At 33.6% G+C, this 15,291-nt stretch overlaps 1 protein-coding gene across 5 annotated transcripts in view; it reads left to right on the top strand.

Moving 5' to 3' along the window:
* The window catches only part of EPHA5 (EPH receptor A5), a 272,484-nt gene that overhangs the window by 195,985 nt on the left and 61,208 nt on the right, over positions 1-15,291 (top strand). The gene's annotated exons all lie outside the window — the stretch shown is intronic.

The raw sequence follows: 15,291 nt of genomic DNA on the forward strand, positions 1-15,291 counted from the left end.
ATCTCTTCCTTACCTTGATCTGACCATTTGGTGGTTAAGCACATCCCAAAACAAATCAGGCAAGCGATATGTCAGTGGAGAACCTCAATACATGATGTATTTCTTCAACCTTATTTTGTTTGTGTCCGTGCCAATTTTTAAGCACAGAACTCTTTTTACATATGCCTTCTTCATGAGAGTAGTATAACTTGTTATTGTTTATTCTATTGTTAACATAACATATCTCTTTTTCTGATATGGTTTCTTTTAATATGGATTTTTTTCCCTCTCAAAAGTATATATGGTTGTCTGCTTTAAGTTTAATTGCTGTTTGGGAAGGGCTATGTCTGTGCCTAGAAATTTTTGAGGGATAGGACTGATAATTCTAGTTAGCCAGCATTCTATATTAACAGGGTGATGGATACAAAGCAGGCATTCTGGCAAATAAGCTTCTTTGGAAATAACAAAACCTTTTCAATGACAGCTTTTATTTTCAGCTTCTAAAGGATTTCAACCTGAATACTTCAATCATGGTGTATACTGATGTAAAGTGAATTTTATTGAATGTAATATCAATACATACATGAATATATGCATTGCATATCTACATTTTTTCATTTTAAACAAACATAAAAGAGGTAGAGCCCCACAAAGAGCTTTTGTAGAAGGTCTTTTCAGACATTAAACTGTGCATAATCAACATTCCTAAAAATAAAATAGAAGAAATGAAACAGGAGTATGCTCTATTCCTACAACAAACATATTTTCATATTTTCATCCAGGCCATTGTTAGAAGGAATATTTAGAAATGAGACCTGTCCCTTTGAAAATTTATTTTGGTGTTAAACCATTATGGAAAACTTTACAGTGTTCGTGCAAATATTTAAACCTGACAAAATGTGAGAATGTACTATAAGATTCCAAAAGCAAAAAAAAGCCACAAAATCAGTATTTATATTGATTTTGTTACTGTTCTCATTTATTGTTGACTTTTCAGTACCTATTCAACTCATAAATATACAGAATTAGGCACTTTTCAATATACTGCACATTGTGTTCTGAGAAGATTGATGACAATATCCTTAATTTATACTAGTAACAGTTTATTTTCATGAAATATTACTAATTCCGGCCGGGCGCGGTGGCTCACGCCTGTAATCCTAGCACTCTGGGAGGCCGAGGTGGGCGGATCGTTTGAGCTCAGGAGTTCGAGACCAGCCTGAGCAAGAGCGAGACCCCATCTCTACTAAAAATAGAAAGAAATGATATGGACAGCTAAAAATATATATAGAAAAAATTAGCCGGGCATGGTGGCGCATGCCTGTAGTCCCAGCTACTCGGGAGGCTGAGACAGGAGGATCCTTTGAGCTCAGGAGTTTGAGGTTGCTGTGAGCTAGGCTGACGCCACGGCACTCACTCTAGCCTGGGCAACAGAGTGAGACTCTGTCTCAAAAAAAAAAAAAAAAAAAAAAAAAAAAAAAATATTACTAATTCCTTTGAACATCCTTTCTCTTTGTATCTGAAAATTCCATTTCTTCTAGCTCTTATTCATTTAAAAGTGGTTAAAATTTTCTTAAGAATATATGTAGCATTTCATTGCTTACTTTTATTGTTAGAATAGCAGCTACGCATTTTTGGAATTCCTGGGGGGAGGCAGTTTGTATTCTGTTGAGGACTATTAAACCCAACCAAGCCAAGGAGCTGGCTTTATCTAGAACCACACTGATCTCTCCTCTGTGAAGTCGCCTGGGTAGAATGCCCAACTACAACCCCGCTTTCTGGAAGATAAGCAGATTTTACCATTCTTGTCATAAAAACTTTTTTCAGATTTTGATCCAGTTAGATAATCAACTTTTATGAACTGTAACTTCTAAGAAAACTACTGTGTGATAATGTCTTTTCTACCAGCAAAGGGTAGATAAATAGGATATATTGCAGAGCTAGTTTGTAATACCATTTCTTTACTTCTGACTGAGATAAGAATTGGCATCTTTCTTTCTAGTAAATTCAGTAAGCACTACTTATATTTAGGGACATAGGGATTCTAGGAAGATACTGTATTTGTTGTGTCCACACTTAAGAAAAATGGATAAAAATAGAGAAAAGAACTGAAGTCTAGAATCCAATAAATTTGTGTATTTCAGAATTTATTAAAAGATACACATCAAATATGGGAAGCTTTTTATCGTAGGCTTAATATAATATATTCATTAACCTAAACATTCTTAATTTGAATTAATGTGAATTTACTGACATTTGGCTATAGATTCTTGCTTACCCATATGTGACATCTATAGCATTAAAGAAAATGTTTGAGAAAACAATCTACCTACTATTTGATAACTGAAGAATAGTATAGTTTCAGCTCATACACATACATTCTACACACAGAGTCACACATACACATATAGCCACACACACATAAATTGCATATGTACCTGAAATTGCTATACAAGTATAACTAAATTTTAACATAATGTCCCATTTGTACTGCAATCACACCTATGCCCAAGAGACAGCTTAATTTTCAGCTTAAGTGAATCCAAGGCTTGGTATGAAATTTTTTGGATACACTGTCTTATAAAAGTGTGTTACTTTTAAAAATAGCAACATCTTACCAATTAGTGTATTGTTTATTCATACTAAAATTCTCTTACTCTGATTTAATTTAATAACATACTTAATTAAGATCCGGACACTAGGACTTTGCAGTTGAAAAGATAACAAGTTTCACAAAAAAAAAATCTGAGAATTTTTTTTATAAGCAATTTTTTTGCATGAAATTTCATTACTTTATTTTGTTGAATGTACATTCTTGAATTTCAGGGAGCATTTGTCATATGATAGAAACATCTTTGGCCATTGTATTGTACTCTTCATACACAAATTATTTTATATTTTGCATTATGTAAATATACACATACAAAGGCAAAATAATGTTACTCCTGAAAAACTTTTCCTATTTCACTTTAGGCAAGGTACTTTGCAATGTTTGTATGGACTAAGAAAATCTTACCCACCCTATAGTACCTAGATTGTTTTGAATTAAATCAGTAAAGATTTGTCAAACAAATGGAAAATTAAATGAAGAACTATGGCCAAAACCTAACACAAATTTGGCAAACTATATTTGAGTACTAGCAAATTACTTTGAAAAGCCTCTCCTAAGAATGGTGTAAGGATGTTTAATTACCTATGTTTCTCCCTGCTCTCTGTACCAAAATATGATTAGTAAACACATTCATGTACACACACATGATCTTTAGACTACCTTCTCACTTTGAATTTCATCTTTTATTATTTTTAATCTATTGAATATGACATGGCATACCAAATATTTGCTCCTAGGTAACATATTTTTTCATCAAAAATAATTCGACTCCTCAGTTGTTGAACAATTTTATTTTGATATATTGCAAAATATTAATATCACTTGTATGTAATGTTCATTGACAATTTATATCATGGTTTGAGACCAGGAGAAAATACATCTTGAAGATTCATACTCACTGACAATTTGTATTTTTATTCAGACTAAAGAAAAATAATTTGCATGTTATGACATACTGAATATTATGAGACTAACCTACTTTTATGAGAAAAATCAACTTTTTAAATTCTAAAATACACTCAAAGAAGGAATCAAATATAGAGACTTTTTGATTGTTTCATGCTTAACCTGATTATGCAGAAATCTTTGAGAATCTTCCTTATCTAGACACAATTTAAAATAATATAGACAAGTATCAATCTTGAAGGAAAAAGACCCTGTTTAAAAAATGACATGTTAGAATTCTTGACGATTTTTGAATGTGTGTGATTTTTCCTTTTAAAGGTGTTAGTTATTCCATAGGGCATTTTCTGCAGGGTTCAAACTCTTGTTTTATACTTCCTTATTAATCTTTAAATGTTTTTTTCATAGGATTAAGAACAATTGACATGCTCTCAGCAAACTCTGAGCTAATCATCCTAGGATGGATATAAATTAAGCCTCTTGATATGCACAGCATATTGTAATTGCTCTTTAATCTTTCTCTTTTATCAGTAATGACATTGAACATTGATGACTTTTTTATATCCTAATTCTATGAACTTCTTTCTCTGATATGTCATAGATTTAAATTGTTTAACTGACCAGGCTTTTACCAATGATTGTCATCTTTGCAGTTTTCCAGTTTAATGTTTAAGAAAGTTCTTCAAGTGAGTCTTTTTCACTCTTTTTCTTTCCTTTAAACATTATCATTGATATTAAATTGACATTTTTTTTCTCTGTGTCCCCATTTCAAACATAATGTCTAAATTCAAAAAATTTACTATTGGACACTTCGTAATCTGGCATAAAGTTTAAAGTAACAGGAATTAGTGGTATAGAAAATACAAAGGAAATCTTTTAGTTTACCGAAAAACTGTCTTTTTTGAACTTTTGTCAATATAGCCAATATAGCCTTCTCAGTACTTTAAGTATATATTTTAATACTGCATTTCCAATCCCTCATTTATCATTCATTCCTGAATTTAATTAAATTTCAAGAAAATTTCAAAGCTTTACTTTTTATTTGAAATTATTCCCACATGTGCATGTGGAAGCAACACACACACACATTACAGATCTGTACTCCCATCCATCTTTGCACATAGTCTTGCATATAAACACAAAAAAGGTAAAGCTTTTGGTCAGTTTTGAAATAGGAAAACAAAAAACCAGAAAATAGCTCCTGAAGAGGAACAAGGCTATCTCTATGCTGCTTGGCCTTAGATATGGTTTAAAGGTTATTCATAAATGACGTTCATGCTCTGATGTTTCTGAGATGATAAATTTAGTTCGAGGGATGGCTTAATGCCTGTTAAAAAATTATTTTCTGGGCGAAAGATCTTCCCTTATTTGTTTTGGTCATGTGCAAATACTGTGCCTAGACACAAAACTGCTAAACTTTTAGTTCCCTCTATCTTTCATTAAACAATTAGAACTCAATCCACTTGAACTCTCTCAGTTTTCTGAGGCAAAAAATTTTCAGAAGTCAGTTGATACTCTATTTAGAGGGTACCTTATCAAAATTAAGGTACCAGGATCATGTCAGAAACTTAGAAAACAAGCAGATTTATGTAACACACGGCTACGGGCTTTTTTGTTACTTAAAGATGATATTAAAATTTAGCATTTTGTACTTATTTTCAAGTCTCTTAAATTATAACAGGCTGTAAGTGAAATATTCTTCACAATCATCTCTCACAAACATTTCCTGAGCATGTATTGCATGTTAATGCCAAGATACGTCCCAACCATGCAATCTCAAAAGCCAATGTTGTTTTCCCAAATGGTTTCAGTAGCCTGATAAGGAGACAAAATTTCATAAAACAGTATTACAACAGTTAGGGATAAAGAGAAGAGTTTACAATAAAATTGGAATCATTCCCATGATGGTAACTTTTCCAGTTGGTCTGATTAATTAATTACTTCAAGAAATTTTTCTCTTGTTACATGCCTGGCACAATTCTTATGTTAGCAAAAGCAATGGCTTGAGGGTAAAATCCCCTGGACTTAGAAACTTTTCCTCAAGCTTATTTGGACCTAAATAAAATAATTATGCAGGAATTTTGAATGCAACTATTTAATTTAGACAAGTGCCAGAGCTCTACCTGCATTTATGAAAGCATCATAGTTTTTTTAAGCGAGTAATTTTTAAGGGGTATAGAATATTCTGAAATCTTCAGAGAAGACTGTTTGCCTAATGGATGTAACATAATAATAATGTTGATAATAATAAGTATAACATTGTCTAACATGGATTATATACTATCTACTGCTAGGAACCGTTCTAAAGGTTTTACATGTAGTGTCTGATAATGAGGCCATGTCTCAGTACTAGATCTATATTCAATTTATTATTTCTTGAACAGTGTAATAATGGTCCTGCCTTAAGTCTTTTGCACTGGCTCTTCTTGCTGCTTAAAACTCCCTTGCCCCAGAAAACCATATGACTTCCTCCTTATTTCTTTCAAGCTGATTCTCAATCTTGTTCTCTCAGCTGAGTCTACTAAAAGGATGATTCATGATTCCATCCTCTGCACACCAGATGTGGGTTTTTCATAGCACTTATTGACATTGTATACCACACACCTATTTCTCCTGTTGGTTTTTAGTCTATCTCACCTACTAAAGTAGGATATGAGATGGTAGGGATTTTTATCTGTGCTTTCCTTTCCCTCTGGGAAAGTGTCCAGAACATAAATTATTGTTATACATCTAGTTAGTAACCCAGCTTCAACTTTAGGGCTTTTATTCTTCGCTATATAACATACTTATGACTTGTGATCATTCGACTTTTGAACTCTTGTGTGCAAAGCCTGTAATTCTCTGCTGCTAAAAAAAATGGAATTAACATTTAAAATCTTTTCAAAATGATCAATAACATGAATAAAATATCTCTTAGAAATTAATGTCAATGGCTTCTTGACATGAAAGTAAATAAAAAATGCATTGGATTTTAGTGAATTTTCTCTCTTCCATCAAGGGAAAATTGTACTTGGTAAATTGTATTTATTATAAAATCACACATATTAAATGTCACCAGCACCTTGTCTATCCCAGATTTTGTGAAACTTAGTTAATTTCACTTTTGTGTACCCAAAAAAACTTTCTTTTTTTCTCCATGGGAGTAGTTTTAAATTCATCATTTATTAGTAATATATCTGTCTCCCCAACAGAAATCTGCTCATCTTGAACATGCAGATGATAATGTAGGTTCCTGGTAAATGTCCAATGACAGTGTGACTAGAGGAGTGAAGCTGAAGTTCAAGACTAGTAAAAATGTGCTTCCAATTGCCTTTCCAAAATTATCATTATGTGTTTTTGTCTTGGACATCTTTAGTTACAAATGATAATAGCCAAATTTAAAGTGGCTTAATCTAAAAGAAAACTGTTGATCTCATAGCTGAAAAGTTCCAGGCATTAAAAAAAAAAAAAATTCCAAAGTGCGAGTACTGATAGATCCAGGAGTTAAAATGTCTATTATGCAATTTGAGACACATAATTAAAGAATGCTCTTGCACAAATATGATATTTAAAGGCACTGGTTAAAATGAAGTTATTGGGTAAAGCCCTGGGACACTGATATTGAGGGGTAGGATGGAGAAAGAAGATCCAGCCAAAGGAGACTAAGAAGGAGTGGCTCATGAGGTAGCAAGAGACGAGGCAATTGTTGGATGACTGAAGGGGAATGGTCACTGTATTGAATCTGGCTCTGACTTCAAGGCTCTTGCCCTTCACTCTCAAAGCTCACATGGCATAGGCTCGGACAAAAAACTTGATACGTAGCTCCACAGACTAAATCAATTAGTAGCACTAGGATCTTAACTAAGAGGATGATGGAGAAGTTATGCTGTATGTCCCAGCATAGTAGGTGCTCATACCTAAAGCTGCAAATGGGGTCAGTTCCATAAAAAGCACATGGAACTGAGAATGAGGAAAGGGGATCTCACTCTGCATCCTTATTCATGTCTTCCATTTGGTTGGAATAAGTTTCCTACCATCTCTCAGTATTGAAATCTTATCCACATGTCAAGACCCACACCAAACATGATTTTGATCAGGAAGCCTTCCTCAATTTTTTTTTGCCAAAGCATTCTCTCATTGAACAATATATCAAAAAAAAAAAAAAAAGAAAAATCAGTGCTCCTCATGCAATTTAACACTTTCAACCACAAATTATAGAACAGTGTGTAAATATCTTCTCTCTTCTGACTGCTAGTAAGTATTTAGAGGATAAAGACTTCTGTGGCTCTCCCACATAATCTAATTGAATAAATACCTCATAAATTATTGAATTAAAGATGAACTGTGCATCAATCTCCATTTGAAATGATTTGTCCATTTTTTTCCTATTAATGTCAATAGTTTAGAAAATGAAAAATGTTGGTGTCTCTAAAATGAACATAATAGAATGCCCAACCCATAAATATGTTTTTTTCCCCACATAATAAAAATTTTGTGCCATCACAAAATAAACACAGTGATTTGAAGAAGTATTGCACAGGAGTTAAGAAATCTTCACGAGCTTATGATTTTATTTATTTGACATCAGGACATGCTAATGCCAATGTCATGATGCATCTGGTGACATTAAGCAGCGATAGCTTTTGTAAATAATAATGTAGAAATACAAATGCATATTTGTATTTCTCTCCTAATTCTGTTCAGGTTTGGGTCATCATGAATACATTGATATATTTGGCATCTATAGAATAACTAGGTTTGTATAGTTTCAGAACTTGATTGTAAGTTTTAATAAGAAAAAGGAATTATACCAAAATATTTTAACCTACTACTATTTTATTTTAAAATAATGATAAATAGACTAATCTTTGTAATCACACATGCAATCACTGATTTTAGAAAAGAGCTCATTAAAAGGTAATCCCAGTGGCTTATGAATTAGCAATAGATGTGACTTTATAAAACTGTAATAAATCTAGATGTGTATTGATTTAATATCTGAGAGTTGTTATCCCTTCTATTTTCTCACGATTACATGCTTTTTTCTTCAAAGGCTCTGAATCAAAATAATTAGAAAGCATATCATAATTTATTAATAACTGACAAATGGGGATTAGGGCAAAGAAGTGCCAGGAAGAGAAGGAACATAGCAACAACTAATTGCCCACTGTGGGAAGTAAATTGTCTCAGGAACCTGAACCTAAGAGGGCTCCTGGCTCAGTTGCTCAACTGTATTGAACATCCCACCTGCGATTTCTTGCAGATCAAAGATACAAACATTGCTGAAACTCTTAGGATTTTATATTGAGGCAAACATTTAAAAGGGAAAATTCTATTTATGCTGCTGGAGACAACAGGTAAATATCATTGATTTGCAATGATGCAAATTATTTTAGTAAAGAATCTAGTGATCCTTAGATTTCATCCAGTATGAAGCAAAGGGCAAGTCAAAAGCCTAACCACAAAAGCAAACTAAACGTTTTTGTCTAAAGCTCCATTTGCTCAGAGCTTCATTTCTGTAAGAATATGATACCCATCTGAAATACAGAGCAGGCTGTCATGCCAAAAGATGCTGTGCTGTGGTGGAAGACCCTGCTAGGTTTCTGGGAATTTTACCTCATCTCTCAGAGCCCACAATAACACAGGCTCTCACAGGAACTTGATACCCAACTTCGTGGTGAAAATCAATAGCATTGCCCTATGCCAGAGAGTAGAACATCTATTCAACAAAAAAATCAGTTGATTTTCTGAGCCATGCTTAGGAGTATACTCATTGCTGAGAAATGAAACAAAGTGTCCCAGATGGTTTTAAACATCAGCTAAAAGCCACGTTTGCTCAAGATCTGTGCTCTAAAAGGCCTTGCATGGACAAGGAAAGAAAGAATTTTTTCCTAATAGATTAGCAACTCAGTCGCAAACAGCTAAATTCTTTATTATGCCATGTGAAAGGACTGACTTCAGATGCATCTGATGGCTGTGATAGTAATCGTGTTACAGAGCATATTATATCCCAATTTTCTTGCTTAGTTAAATTCCTTTACTGTCACTCACTTCTTGCTGTCTCATTATTTTTCACACTCTTGACTTTTTAATCACACAGAAAAATGACATGCATTTATGTGTTAGATTTTTGGCGTACATTTGCTCTCAATTGTCTATACACATTGTCCACTCTGTTGTAGCCACCGGTATTACAGATAACAATTTCAGTGGATTTAGTTATTGTTTTGGAACTCTTCATAGTTTTTTATTTGTTTGTTTGTTTTTTAATGAGTTGGGTTTTTTTTCCTCCTATTTGTAAGATTTAGGATTGAGATCTGCATATTCCTGATGGTCATTGTTTGTTGAGCTCTTATTCTGGGTTCTTTTATGTGATGGTCAGTCAGATGTGGCCACAAGAGGAACACAGAAGAGGCTGAGGAAAACCAAGTTCATTATAATCACAGATCCTAGAAACAGGAGGTGTGGCCTGCCATGCAGGGCCACACAAGGAACACTAGATTTTGGTCAGGAGGAAGTAGACAGGAGTGAGAGGAAAGTCTGGGACTGAGCCTTTATTGGGGCTTCTATGAGAAAGGTAAGGCAAGGGAGGGCTTAGGGTTGGCTAGCTTGAATAATTCTGGCAGACTTTGGGCTTATAAGGGAGGTCTCTAGCTGCCTGGAATCTGGACCTGGATGATTAAGGCAGGGGAATATTACCTCCTGAGGCATAAATGCCAGATAGAGAAGTTATGGTTCTGGATTGGTTAGTTTGCAAATCAGACACATGCTCTTGGTTAAGCCATTTGCAATCTCTAAGAACTGGCTAGCCCTTGGAGGGACAGTCTCTCTTCAGCTAGAGAGGTTTTCAAGATGTCAAAATATCATAATATATGGATGGTAAAAATATATAAACAATAGAGTTCCCTTGGACCAGAATAGATTAAAAGCAAGACATATAGTTGGGTGATTCTTGAAGGTTTTTTGTTTGTTTGTTTGTTTTACCTCCTTCCCACATCCCTACTTCCATCCTATAAGGTAAGATATCATCAAGTTGGCAAGTTGGGACCTACCTGTGGTGATTAATTGGGAAAAAGCCTCTCTGTTCCTTAGATTTTCTTAAGATGTTTTCAGACCAACTTTGCAATTCCTCTTTAGTATCCCTCCATACTGACAATTCCATAGGATTCAAATGTTCCCATGTTCCTCAGGAACACCTTCTTTCCATCTCTGGGAGTTCTCCATATCTCTGATACTGGGGAATCCTAGTGCTTCTCTGACCGTACTGTGTCTACTTCATTTAATTTTCTTGAAGCAAATATAGTAGCCCTTGGTCAAAATTTTCTATCCGTAGATTATGCGCAGGTCTTTCCAACATTAAAATAAAAAATCTATTATCTATGTTGAGTTTCAATTGACATCATGTAGCTTTGATTGTTTAATACTTTAATTAATATTTTAATTGTTTAATACTTTTACTGTTTAATAAAAAAAGATACAAGATATATGATTTTAAAATATGGAAAAGTACGACACAGACAAACATAAAAGGTAATCACAATGCACTATTAGAGAGTAAAGAGTTGAACAAACATCTTTAAAAACATGTAAGAATATAAAACTAAGTCAAATGCTTTCTATGTTAATACTCATTTTTCCTGGAATTTTACTACAAGTCCTTAAAGCTATCACTGTTCATGAGATCTTCAGATATGCCAGTGCCACAGTGCTCCCTTTTCAAGGATACAAAGTTTAGTGTAACTATTTAACCAGTAAAGACATTAAACCTGCATAGGTATTCTGATTTTCTTAATTTGCTACAAGTAAAATTATCAGGAAATACCAAATTATAGGTCCAATCTTTCTCAGAAAACTTTGAAGATGAAAACCCCTGAAATGACTAATTTCTATCTCATCATACTAAAGATGATCTAAAATCTAACAAAGCATCATCAAATCAGCATGAATTTGATATTTACAAGGTCGGCAATGCAAAACAATGCTTACATATAAATTTTGATGGACGATAGGATAAACCAGGGTTCTACATTCATAATAGGTAGAGGCCTCTTGGTGATTTATTTTGATGTCATGTCTATGACTTTTTCTGACCTAGTTTTATTCCACTTGTTTCAAGTGCACATATTGTGTACTGTTGGAATTACCTCTTGTCTAGTAATTTGGAAAACTGTGTGCCCAAGGTAAAGCTGGTCTTTTTGGGAGTCCTAATGATTTATAATTAGTCATTCCAAATCTGTGCTAGTGTGCATTGTCACTCTTTGGCTGCAATAGAAACATTGCTACTTTAAGTTTTAAGTAGATGTGTCTTCTACAACCCAGACATATTATGTTTTGAAATATAATATGTCCAAGCCACAGGGCATCTAAATCTTCATCCAAAAAATTGAAATCAGAAGGAAATCCTTCTGTGTATCTGAACTATGTGAATGGAGCCTGTGAGGTTTAGTACATTTGTTCCCATCAGTTCCCAAAATGAGGGTGACTAGATCCTGCTCTGATGTCTCCATGCCTTTGAAAATCACCCACTCTAAGAGGACACTTAAATAACTCAGTTTGAAAGTCTATCGGGATCATCTTAGTACACCACATGTCTTGAAGTGGAAATCACTATCATTTCTGCTTCCATGTGCCCACTCATTGTATTGTATCTCCTTAGACCTCAAATACTCTGAATGCATCTGGACTGCTTCAGCTACATTCCAACATAGCTGTAGAGGTTAGATTAATGGCCATTTCCTTAGATGAATGTCCTGATTTTCTGATACTACCAGGACCTGTTGTTGCCCCCACTTTCCTATAAGTTTCAGTCTTTTTTACATTGAATGTTACAAAGTTGGCACAGTTAGGCTGATTGCCCTAATTTCTTACTAGCTACTATTTTATTTAGGTATGCATAACTCAATTTTCTTATTAAAAATTACAAAGAACATACAAGACAAAATGTAGATAGAAAATAAATCATACTTACACCACGAGAAGCAATCACTATTAATATTTTGTCACATATATTGAAAATATTTTTATATGTATAGCTGAGTTCATAGTTTGTAATCTTGTTTTCTGTTTTTCTTTGACTTAACATTATAACATGAAATTTATCTGAGTAATCGAAAATGTTTTAAAAACAATTTAATGTCTTTTAGGTATTCTAATGTCTAACCTCACATGTTTCACTTTTTTCATTTTTTGTGTGTGGTTTTTGCTTGGGGGGGGCCTTTTAGTTTTTGTATATGTGTCTGTATTTTGTTTTGTTTTTAACTATTTCTGTCTTTACTGTGCTTAGCACGCATTCTTATAATTAAAAGTAACAGTCAATGAGTATGAATATTTTTAAGAGTGTTGATAGATATTGAAAAATGGGCCTTCTGAATCGTTGTACTAATTAGCATTCCCCTCAACAGTGCACGAAGTAGCCTGGTGGGCCACAGTCAAATCTGTCTTTGCTAATTTAATAGGAGAAAAACAGTTCTGCTTTTTAAGTTGCCTTTCTTTTTATTTTTAAGAATTAATAGGTCCATTAATATATAAGCAAAAAGTAGTCATTAGCTATTTTAATACCTATTTTGTAAATTGCATGTACAGGCCCCTTACCCATTAATGCTAGTGGGATAGTAGTGCTTCACACAATAGAGAAATGTCATTGGAAATGTCAGGTTTTGTTCACTTTTTAGTCATGGTTATTTTGCATGGGATATAAAATATGTTAATTTTGTGTAACCAGGGCATTTAAATTTATATTTTCAACAGAATTATGTAAGTACCTAGCACTGTTTTTCATTGTAAACCTGCCCTTATAGGTTTCCATCTGTAGCATACACTAAATAAGTGTCTATATAGATATTCTTTTATCTATACTGGCTCTGGGCGATCAAAGCCATTCTATTAATCTGTCTGATTTGTACCAGTATCACATAAGTATAAATATTATAATGCTAAAATAATTTTCAACATTTGGTCAGCTAAATTCCTGTTGAGGATTATATATAGTCTTAATTACAAATATTTATATATACATTTTGTGTGTATATATATATATATATAATACACACACACACATTTATACACAATAGTGTATTGAAAGAATTGTAACCATAATTAATCACTTTTATGTGTATAATGTGTTATTAACAAAATATTTCACATTTATCACCAGCATATTTAATTTTAAGCACTTATGACAATTATCATAATTGTGATTTTAATACTACTGATCAATGACCAATATTAACAGAAAAAATGTTTTTAGATTGAATTTTGAATACTTTGATATGAAAATATAACATTAGCTTCTTCTTAAATAATTCTGATGGTATTTTTAATTTTCATAATATATTCATCACGAAGTACACACATTCCTTGTCTTTTGGTAATTCAATATCCTTCTAAATTTATCATTTCTTGTTTGGGAGTGAAATGATTAAATTAAAACATTAGTCCTTCTGATTTCTCCACCTTAAAAGTTTAATGCTGATAGATGTGATTCAACTTTACAAAAATACTGAACAGCCATAAAGGAGGCAGCTTAAAAAATATCAGAGAAAATATGTATTTATCTTATTTCTTTGACTCATTTCTTTCTTTTTTTGAGGTCACTCATATTTCTAAAGGGTACTATTTTTCATTAAAACAAATGACTGCCTAAATCACATTATTATCAGAGCCATGCATATAAATATTCTTATTTTTTTTCAGCTTCAAAAATACCATCACTTTTTTGCAACTTTATCTGCCCCCACTTTTTCTCTACTTTTTTCAAAATAAATTAAAACTTAAAATAGCTGGGCACAAACAAATGCATCATCATAGTCATATGCTTTTCTCTAAGAAGCCTCAGAGATAAACCTGATTTAGCTGTGAGATGATTGGGGGTTGGGCAGTTCAGTGGAAGAAGCTTACAGTAACTTCAGGCTTCTGGAAATGGAGATAATTGATGTTTGCTCAATGTAGGCATCATCCTGCAGGAGGGAGAAGCACATGACTCAGTGTGTTGTATATCAACACTATTATTATGCCTGAACAGAAATAAGATGGTGGCTGATTGCGAAGATGAATCTATATATTTTCCCTTTATTGAACTAGTAAAGATTATCTCTTCTCTGGAAATAAACTGAAATCACCCAAATGAGAACAAACACAGACTATTTTTCTCAGAGTTTGCTACAGAAGGGGATCAGCCAACATCTATTGCATTTGGCAGAGACTCAAAGGCAGACAGGATAGTGTAAAACCTTGATAATAGAGAAAAGAGAAAGCTTCATTTATGCCCTGCTTGGAGGTTATTGGCATGAGGAAGCTGAACGTGCACTACCTAGGAACAGGGCATCCTAGGTGATTTGGCATCCTCTGGTTGGCTCCAAATTGGAAGTGAGGACAAAAATTAGGGAGGCTGGCAGTTATTGATTATGTCCCAACCATTGGATCTGATTGCTACAAAGGTTGTAGTTTGGCTTTCTGGACTGGGTTATACAGATTCTGAGTATTTGGAACAAATTGAGAAGAAACTGGTGTGAGAATAGAGGATATGATTATCTCAGCTTGAATGAGTACAAAAATAGTGTTAAAAGAATGGTTGATTTGAGCGGCACCTTGAGGATGAAGAGAAATTTTATTAAAGTTGGTTGAGAGGTTGTGCTGGAAAAGGTATATAAGCATGAATGCCTGTGGCATATCCAGTTTCCTGTGACATCTTAGCCTAGTCTATTTAGCCTTTCCAAACCTCTTCCTGTGATCCTCCCCAACCTCATCTTCCATTGCTTCCTCCCTTGTTAATGGTGTCTTTCTTGCATGCAAACTGAGCTTGGAAAAATAAGGGAGCTAAT

The sequence above is a fragment of the Eulemur rufifrons genome, chromosome 24 (assembly GCF_041146395.1).
Source record: "Eulemur rufifrons isolate Redbay chromosome 24, OSU_ERuf_1, whole genome shotgun sequence".
Lineage (NCBI taxonomy): Eukaryota > Metazoa > Chordata > Mammalia > Primates > Lemuridae > Eulemur > Eulemur rufifrons.